Below are 10,775 nucleotides of genomic sequence, written 5' to 3'. Positions count from 1 at the left end.
AATCTAAACATTGGTTTATTATCCACACTTTAATCTAAACATTGGTTCTTGAACCACACTCAAATCTAAAGATCTTTTGCCATTCTCTTCCGAACCTTTGTGTACAGCAGCAGTTAAACCTTGCGCTTTAGCCACATTAATATGCACTTATATGATTTTTATTTAAGATTTTGCTGAAGTATATTGGCATCACTTGTCTAAACCTAGGTTTACGTACATTAACCATATCTAACTTTAGCTTAACCCTAAACCAACTTAAATATAAAACTACTTACACCGACTTTTCTCAATTCTAATTTTTTTCCAGCCGCACTAAAACCGAACCTACTCCTACGAAGCCTTGTTTTTTTTATATAAAGGATGTATTTTGTTTAGAAAAAAAGACTTAATATAAATCAACGTAGCGTCATATTTTAACAAAATATATAAAAGACATTAAATTCCTCGCTGTGCTTCGTTAACCAATGATATACTGATTTCGGTTGGTTTAAAGAGAGATGTCACCCTAACCGTTAGCGCGAGTAGGCGGATTGAGCGCAGAATAACTTCAGAAACAGATTTATTGATGGCGGTCAGGAACCATGCGCACAGTTGCGGAAAGTAATTATCACATTTCTCATACCTATGGGATATCGTCACGTATAGGGCCAGGCATCAAATTCGGGACTTGCTCCGACTCACTTTTACACGAAATTTTGAATAAACTTTGGTATCTATACAAGGCTAAACCATTAATGAATCCATCAAGGTATTACAGGATATTCTACAATGTCCATACAAATAGTGATTAAATGAAATGTCACTTTAAATCCACCTTGATTTACATGTTTAAAAAAACAATAAATCCAGCATTTGAGTGATTTCTTTTCTTCTTACTCACATCGTGTTTTTAAATACTGATTTTATTCACAGAGACCAAAAATCAGCCTTTAATGTTGTACTCACCATCAACACGCATAATGAATTAAGGATCAAAAAGGATATTTTGGTCGACCTGACGGTAAATTCATGACCCCAGATAATATTCAAATCTACATGCATATATCAAATGCCTTGGGAATAGAGGCACGTCTGCTATCACAGCAGTGCTGGATCGTTGGTTCAGCTATTTGCATTCTCTTTATGAGAATCCCACCTTATGAGCTAATGAAGACAGACAACGCCGTGTAGTATGCAGTCGGAGAAATTTTACCACGACAGCGACGTTAGCTACCCTTTTGCAACAAGAGATCTTAAACAAACGATCACCAGAGAGGCTGGACTCCGCAGCAAAGTTCGTGACAGCTTTAACCCTTTGAAAATATAAACCATTTAAACGTATCGATATGCAATACATTGTATAAATAATTAAACAGTAACACAAATCAAATATATAAATAACAAGACGAGTCATCAGTTCCTTGAAAAATCTTGCAAATCAAACCATCAAGCCATTACCCAAACTATGTTAACAATTTATAGTTTCATATCGTTCTATACAGTAGGATCATTTATTTATGATGATCAAAGAACAAACAAAAGCATGCCCGGCATGTAACATCGCCATTGCCACACTAGGGGAAATAGTCTCCTTTGGGATGTTTAATTGGTACATTATGGTCAATTTAGTAAGTCAGCTAATGGTTGAATCCCATGTGATCGTGTTTAATCTTATTACCTCACGTTATGGCTTGTTGATTCACTAATATATCATGATGGCATTCTAATTGAAGCTATTGATCCAAAGGGTTTCTGAGAGAGATAATTGCGCACTGCATTTTTGATTATGCTGAACATGCAGCCAAATCCGAATATGCTCAAAACAAAGTAGTCCACATGATGATTGGAAATGCAAAAAAGAACTTTCGGTTCGTATTAAACGAAATATTGACTCTGTTCACGAATTGTAAACATACAAATTTGTGAGCATAGGCTTCAAAGCAGTAGCGTATTTAGAGGAGGTCTATAGGAAAATGGGGCCCCTTCGGGCAGATGTAAGATCTTTTTTGCAATGAAAATTAAGCCCTCTAAATGCTCAAAATTCATCTGAAATCTGCTGGCCTCTGAGACTCTTTGACATCACCCAGACCCCTTTGGGCCTCGGTGAGACACCTCTCATTTTGACCACTCCTTGGGCATTCTCTAGATACGCTTCGGCTTTCAAGGCTTACTGACGGGGGTTCCACATTGGCAAATCTGCTCGCAATAGTGGAATGATCACAAGGAATTTGTGAATAACAAGTCACGGGTAGATAAACTTAACCAATATAAGCTAGGTAGATACGGCTTGTGGACTGACCACAAATGACGAGGATAGTTTTTCCCAGCTATTTCAGTTATAATGCATATATTTATTATGTCATGACGTCTATCATAATTTCCCTATTCGAATCAATCTTCAACTATATAATATACACTTTTAACTTACCACTGTCGGTTTTATAACATGTTGAGCTCTTCGTCGACTCCATGTTTGGTCCAAGGCCAACATTGGCATCCCTATTTCTACCATTTTGTATTTACCGTATTCAAAGAGAAAATAACTTTTAAATTGTGATAACTGGACGGTATATGTTTCTGGGATTTAATGCACTAGCACTTTCAGATGTAGCAAAATTACGACCACTATTTCATCAGTAACCACAATTTTGAAGATATTCGTCCGTTCATTTAACAAATATACACCACGTATTCCTTTTCAATACAAATTCACATTTGTCTCTGTACTTCGTCCTCAGTTCTATTGATCCAAATGAGCTGTAATGAACTGAGTTTTACGCCCTATTTTTCTGCACCATGAGGCTTTATGAAGGTCTGTTGGTCCAAGCACTTCCTCCGACAACAGTTGTGCATAAATCGATGCAAAATTCGTATTCACGTCTGTATTAACTTTCGTGAAAATATCAATACAGCGTACCACTAATGTCGTCTGCTTGCTCTAGATTTCATGTGAATGTGGCGACACTTGTTGGACTAGTGTATAAAAGATAAAGTCGTTTGAGGTAGACCTGTTGACATGATACGAAACGCTCACAAAGAAACAAAACTAACTTTATGTTTACGTATGAAAAATTTTATGAACCATTTATATGACCTTTTTTGTATAACTTTATAATAACTGTCGTCTCTTTATGTAAACCACAATGGAGCAAAAATCGTTTAGCTGAAAATGAAGAGGTTTGCTCAGTGACCATAAACGATAAGGGTGAAATAATGTCTTCTATTTTTTGAAAACGCCTTGCAAACTCAAAACTATTTCTGGACAATATCATTTATGGTAACCACGAAACGTCCATTTGAAGAGGTTGTGCAGTGTCTATCATTTCCACGTTCCACCTGGTTGTTGCCAATATGTTTGAAAAGTATGAACTGCAATCCAATATACAAATATACATATACTTGACACTAAGCTGCCGGAACACATGTATACGTGGTCAAGCTCGACATCCACGACCAATTTCAAACCTCCGCTACAACATATTGTTTTCAGGTGAACATCTGTCTGTAAACACTCTCCAACGTTGTTCAAAAAGACTGTGTTCATCAAGGACACGCTAAATATACCCGTAAACACGAATAACAATATTATATTGAAAACAAACAAGGCGCAGCTTTACAATAATGTAGTATAAGTGGATATGCAAACAGGATTAACAAACACTTGTCAATAGCCGGTTAATTGGTTAACATTTCGAGATACACCCAAGTTGAGCCCGTACACACCTAAACGTCAACAAACACTATCTGCAAACACTGACGTTAACGTTTTCTTATATCCAGTTACTTGCACTGCATTTGGCAGAAGTTCCTCAACAAAACAAAGGTTTCTCCGTCCTCTTCGAATCCTTGTCTTAATCACTAGAACATAGTTTTCATCGATCGCTTTATCGATAGGTTCATTCACCTAAGGTGATATTCCACTTTTTAATGAACTTCAACTTAAATTGAACACACTGCATTAAAGATGAGAATGTTCATATATTTTCTATTGTATCGATATTCCCAGTCCATACAACACACATGACCTCGTACCTCGTCCAAATGTACTGTTACACCACTTGGAAAACACATGTATACTATAAAGTCAAATTGACTATCCTGTATGCAAACGTCAACTGTCATATAGTCTAACAGTAAATTTGAATACCAGTATATCGTTGACTATATCATTATTAACTGCAACTTAAAAGGTGAGTCGGTCACGGTCATAATAATTAGACTAGGAAATGTCATACACGCGAGACATTGTCGAACATGGTTTACAATGACAACATAGGGGGGTGTATTGTGAAGCTACAATGAATCTATGCATGTAAGCTTTAAAATGAGAAGATGCAACAGCAAGAAACGATGTCAATAGAGAGCTGTGATGACTGATAGACGCAGTTTATGACGTCGATAGTAAGTTATATACGTCTAGTTGCAAAGATGAACAAAGTCAGTACGTTAAGCTGTAACGATGGACATTCAGTTCAGTTGAGTACTAGTTTTAGACGCTGGGTATAAGCCTTGTACGTTGTTGCATCAATGAACATAAGAATTAAAAAATGAACACAAGCGCCCAACGTAGTTTTTAACAATGAACACAAGCACCCAACGTAGCTTTTAGATGAAGAAGATTTCCATCATAGCTTGTAACGATGAACACGATTAGTCCTAATGGTGATCTATAACGCAACGGGTGGTTACATCAGCCTTTAATTTGTTTCTTCACGGAGTATCTTAGACACATTTTATGTTTATATGACCTAGTTAATAATGTAAGTTCACTTAGTACTTTCAAGGGGTAACATTTTCATAAACAATACTTGAACACAACAGGACATAATATGTCTTCTCTGATACACCACCAAAACAAAAGGAGACACCTATAGGACTACTCTTTCTCAGACAAAACTGAACACCGATACGTTACAGTATACATCTAGACTTCAATAATAGCGATCCTTAGACACAACACCGTTACAGCCTATAGCTAGAATGGGACATCAATCCATGCGATCCTTAGACACAACTGTACACCGTTATCATACAATCTGCGGTTAGGAAGTGACTTGAATCCGTGCGATCCTTAGACACAAATGAACACCGTTACAGTCTACAGCTAGTATGTAACGATCCGTGCGATCATAAGACACAACTGAACACTATTGAAACTGTCTACGGCTAGAATGGAACGTCAATCCATGGGATCCTTAGACGCAAATGTACAATGTTACAGTCTACAGCTAGAATGTTATTTCAATCCTTAGATACAACTGAACACCGTTAGCCAGCTAGAATTTGAGTAAATCCTTACAATTCTTAAACACAAACGAACACAGATACGTTACAGTATACATAAAGACATTCCGTGCGTTACGTTACAGTCTACAGCCATAATACAACCATTTACGTAAACGTACGAACTATTCAAAACGTGGACTATACACTGTTATTTTATACCTTATACTGAGTGGGAAATATGTCATTCAGTATTCTCTATTCATATAATACGAATCAATAATAGTGTGAGCGCATTAATATATACGACACATTGTCAAGTCAAGTGTATTTATTAAATCTATTTATAGCTAATTGGCTGGTTTGGAAAGTCTCTAGTTTTACCTACGCTAAGTAGTATTTTGTGACCATTTTCATTGCATATTTCGAATATTGATATAATAGTGACAAAGAAGTGTTCCATATAAGGCTTATAAATATTATAAAATATTTCGCAAATCGCAAAATTTATAATGGAAGTTCATAAAGCAAGGATTACCCCCTTTACTTAAAGTCTACCAACTGTTCCTTGCCTCTTACTAACAAAGGTCATGTCTACCAACTGTTCCTTGCCCCTTTTCTGACGAAGATCATGTCTACCAACTGTTCCTTGTCCCTTTACTGCCGAGGGTCATGTCTACTAACTGTTCCTTGCCCTTTTACTTACTAAGGTCATGTCTACCAACTGTCCTTGCCTCTTACTAACAAAGGTCATGTCAACCAACTGTTCCTTGCCCCTTTACTGCCGAGGGTCATGTCTACCAACTGTTCCTTGCCCCTTTACTGACGAGGGTCATGTCTACCAACTGTTCCTTGCCCCTTTACTGACGAGGTTCATGTCTACCAACTGTCCTTGCCTCTTACTAACAAAGATCATGTCTACCAACTGTTCCTTGCCCCTTTACTGACGAGGGTCATGTCTATCAACTGTTCCTTGCCCCTTTACTGACGAGGGTCATGATTACCGACTGTACCTTGCCCCTTTACTGACGAGGGTCATGTCTACCAACTGTTCCTTGCCCATTTACTTACGAAAGTCTTGTTTACCAACTTTTCCTTGTCCTTTTACCGACGAAGGCATGTCTACCAACTGTTCCTTGTCCCTTTACTGCCGAGGGTCATGTCTACTAACTGTTCCTTGCCCTTTTACTTACTAAGGTCATGTCTACCAACTGTCCTTGCCTCTTACTAACAAAGGTCATGTCAACCAACTGTTCCTTGCCCCTTTACTGACGAGGGTCATGTCTACCAACTGTTCCTTGCCCCTTTACTGACGAGGGTCATGTCTACCAACTGTTCCTTGCCCCTTTACTGACGAGGTTCATGTCTACCAACTGTCCTTGCCTCTTACTAACAAAGATCATGTCTACCAACTGTTCCTTGCCCCTTTACTGACGAGGGTCATGTCTATCAACTGTTCCTTGCCCCTTTACTGACGAGGGTCATGTCTACCGACTGTTCCTTGCCCCTTTACTGACGAGGGTCATGTCTACCAACTGTTCCTTGCCCATTTACTTACGAAAGTCTTGTTTACCAACTTTTCCTTGTCCTTTTACCGACGAAGGCATGTCTACCAACTGTTCTTTGCCCCTTTACTGACGAGGGTCATGTCTACCAACTGTTCTTTGTCCTTTTACTCATGTCATGTCTACTAACTGTTCCTGGCCCCTTTACTGACGAAGATTATGTCTACCAACTGTTCTTTGTCCCTTTACTGACGAGGGTCATATCTACCAACCGTTCCTTGCCCTTTTACTTACTAAGGTCATTTCTACTAACTGTTCCTTGCCCCTTTACTGACGAAGATCATGTCTACTAACTGTTTCTTGCCCCTTTACGCTTCAGACACTTTATTTCATAATCTGTTAATTTGTGTCAGATAATTATGAAGAATATATACCAAGTAATTTGATTTGTAAATTAGACCGCTATCGATCTGGTGATTATAAGTCTGGGTTATTAATATTACCAGAGACAATAGACGCCGACATCTACCAATCAAGCCACCATCGGATCCTACTTCGCGTTTTTCATAACTAACGTGGCCGTTTTAAAGGGAATATGAAAAGGTTTTCTAAATTTTTCATGTGTATCGGGGATATTGCTAAAATAAATTTGCACCATTCCAAATTTGGATTAGACATCAGTGGTCCCATCAATTCCAATAAAACCATTTGACTTTATATTGTAAGAACGTAAGGATCTGTTGGTCAGCCAATAATCCAATTTCAATGAATCCCTGAGCAAATACATATTTATCATTACCATATATCCTTATACACTTGAATTACCAGTGTCGGTTAATATAATCAATTAGCTTGACCAAAGTCCAGCCGGTGCAGCTGAGGGAGAGGATCGCTCAATATTACAAACTAGCTGTATTTTGTTTTTACGGAAAACCAGGCAACCGGAACCGACAAAACTAAGGCTCTACGTGGACAGAGAAACATGCTTAAGAAGCTATGAACGCAGAGAGACCAACAAAATACACTTATTTAATTTTCAATCTCGCTAACAGTTCAGAAAAATTGATTAATTACCTCGTAGGCAGCTCAAACTTTACCAGATTTATAAAATGAAATTATAAGATGTACGTCATTAATTGTACTGTACTTTTAAAGGGACTGGTTTGCCATTTTCGGAGGTTGATTTGGGTCTTACATATACGTAAATAGTCTTCAAAAGTACTAGAAAAATGTACCAAAATAGCATATTTCCTTTCAAAATACCACAAACTAGAAATTTCACCCTTTACTTCTATATATGGCATTTCTATATATCACAGAGTATCTTTAATTGACGAATCGTCTTTTTGACTTTTCAACGCGGATAATTTTGAATGTACATGTTTTTGAAGGCTCAAATTTCGATGGTGAGCTGTAAACATTATTACTGATTAGCTTAGCTAAAACCTTAAAGTTTCTGTACGATACGATCGGTCAAAAAGATGGCGCATCTGTCACACAAATGCTTTCCACACATCTTTTTTGGGGTTTGTTGTGAGGTTCTTATTATATAATTGTACTTTTTTGTACGGATAAATCATTATTATTTATTACCCTAATGATGAATACAATGTTTGAATGAATATTACTGATGGACGATACTAAATGTGATATTTAATGAATGTTTCATTGTATATTATAAACCATCTTGACCAATATGATGTATTCATAATTACGCACATCGACTTAGTCAAGCGGGTTGATCGATATCCTGTATGTTTCAGTCCAGAAATCTGTATTATCTACCGCTGCTAAAGGAACATGGATATCCTGAAGGTCCAGCGTGATATCCTTGCATTGATCGAGATACCGTACCCTCGGAATTGTCAGGATCGGAATTGATAAATCGCTTCGTTCGGATCGGACAGCAACCCTACGATAAAAATCTTTAAAAAAAAATTACAGGTTAGAAAATGATTTATTTTCTTCACCTCCTGGATTTTTTTTTCTGATGCAAGAAGATTGAGACCAAACTTTCATGAGATTTCAGTATTTGACAATTTTCATAGATACATGCTTACTCTTCTTGACACCTGATACCACTATTCGTTATGAAATGCTTACTCGCTTATTATTGATATACTTCCTCATGTGAAAAGCTGCTGCCAATGTTTTGCCAGTGTATTGTTATGATTTTGGGTTTCGTTTTGCGGTTAGAATCGTAAGTACTTAGTTTATTTATACAAAGAAATCATGACAGTATATCTAACTACTGTATATCTACATTATGACGAATTGGTATTATAGAATTTAGCTTCAATAAGTTCAGAAAAAGTAAGTAAAACTCCTTTCCCAATTGCTGTCAAAAAAATAATATAAATTTACTCACAAGAGCTCTAGTCGCTGTATATTTGTCCAATGTGATGTATCGACTTATGAAGCAGAATATATCAATAACCTTCTTACACGAACTTTTATTTTCTAGTTAATTTATCACACGTTATAAATATTGTTGTCAAGTTGACCATCAAGTGGACAGAAAGTTATATAGCCAAGGGTGGTGCAAAAAGTACAATGTTAGTCAGCGTTTTTAGCAAGTTTACATAAAGTGATTTACCAACGAATTGCTACGCAATGAGTTTGATGTCTTAAAGAGACAAGTAGACCATAATTTTTGACGAATCAAACTGTAGTCTCAGAAACTGGAATTTTTTAGCTGAGCTAATCGGTAACAGTGTTCACATCTCACCGTCGAAATGTGAGTCTTCAAATCCATGTGTGTCCAGAATTATCTGCGTTTGAATGTTACAATGACGATTCGTCAAGATAAGATACTCTGTAATATATATAAAAGACATAGATAGGAGTAGTGAGTAAAATTCATAGTTTTGAGTATTTTTATAGGAATTGTGTGATTGAAAACTATTTGTATATATTAAAGACTAAAATCAACCCCACAAAATGGCACACTTGTCCCTTTAATGGGATTGTAAACAAATTATTTGCACCATTCTAACGGTGGACCCTGCAATCACACTACATTAAGTGTTTGATGACGTCACTAATCTCGAAGGGCGTAAATAAAAGCATATTTTGCGATTAGTGACTACATCAAACACTTAGTTTTAGTGGTATTGCATGAACCACAGACGTCGGATTGAAAAGTTGAATGGTGTGGTGCACATTGATGCTGTCAGTGTCCCAAATACACATTTCTTTACAATCCCTTTAACGTTCAGCACCTGTAGATAATGCGATGATTAGCTTACCATCTTTTGATTTCAAACTACCGAGGGATCCTTAAAGTGCACAATTTGTAGCATACGAGACATCACAACAAAACAATTTCTTACAAATATTCAGCAGAATCCTCCAGCAGCAATAACGAAAGATGCTATGACGAATGTGGCACCAGACAGAGCACGCTTAGTGTATGAAATACTTACTCACTTATGATTGATATACTTCCACATGTGAAAAGTTCATTAACTACTAATAATGTTTCGCTGATATGTTATTTGGATTTCGAGTTTCGTTTTGCGGTTCGAATCGGTAGTTTATATATTTCGAAATCGAAAACTGTTGAAAAACTGTTGGAATTCAAGTGAAATTAACAACCAATACTATATTATATACACTATTAACTAGACCTTTGTACCTCAAATATTTCCACTTCGGTCAACAACTACACAATCGATATTTTAAGTAAATTTTTCGGTTTTTTTTACATCCACCTATTTTAGTATGGCGAAGAGTAGATGAAAAGTTAATAAAAACGTCTCGATCCAGTGATAAAATCAGTGTCCCAGAATATTGTTTAAAGCTAGACCTTTTGTTAAGGGGTATATCGCTATTATCTTGCTATGTATGAATAACATAAGCACATATTAATGAAGGTTTGGTTCAGTAATTTTCAAGAGGAGCATGGTACGATATACATTCATAGTCTCTTTTTGGAGAAGGCTGCACATCTCAGTTCGCTGTAACCACAGATTTAGGGGGTGGGTCATTGAGCCTTGCCTGACACCTCCCTCCCCCAGGACCGTGGAAGGTCTTATTTTGAAGGCTTAAATTCCTGCATTTGAAAGA

The sequence above is a fragment of the Lottia gigantea genome (assembly GCF_000327385.1).
Source record: "Lottia gigantea unplaced genomic scaffold LOTGIsca_68, whole genome shotgun sequence".
NCBI classification, from domain to species: Eukaryota; Metazoa; Mollusca; class Gastropoda; family Lottiidae; genus Lottia; species Lottia gigantea.
The sequence above is the reverse complement of the archived record's forward strand: the minus strand, read 5'-3'. Positions refer to the sequence as shown.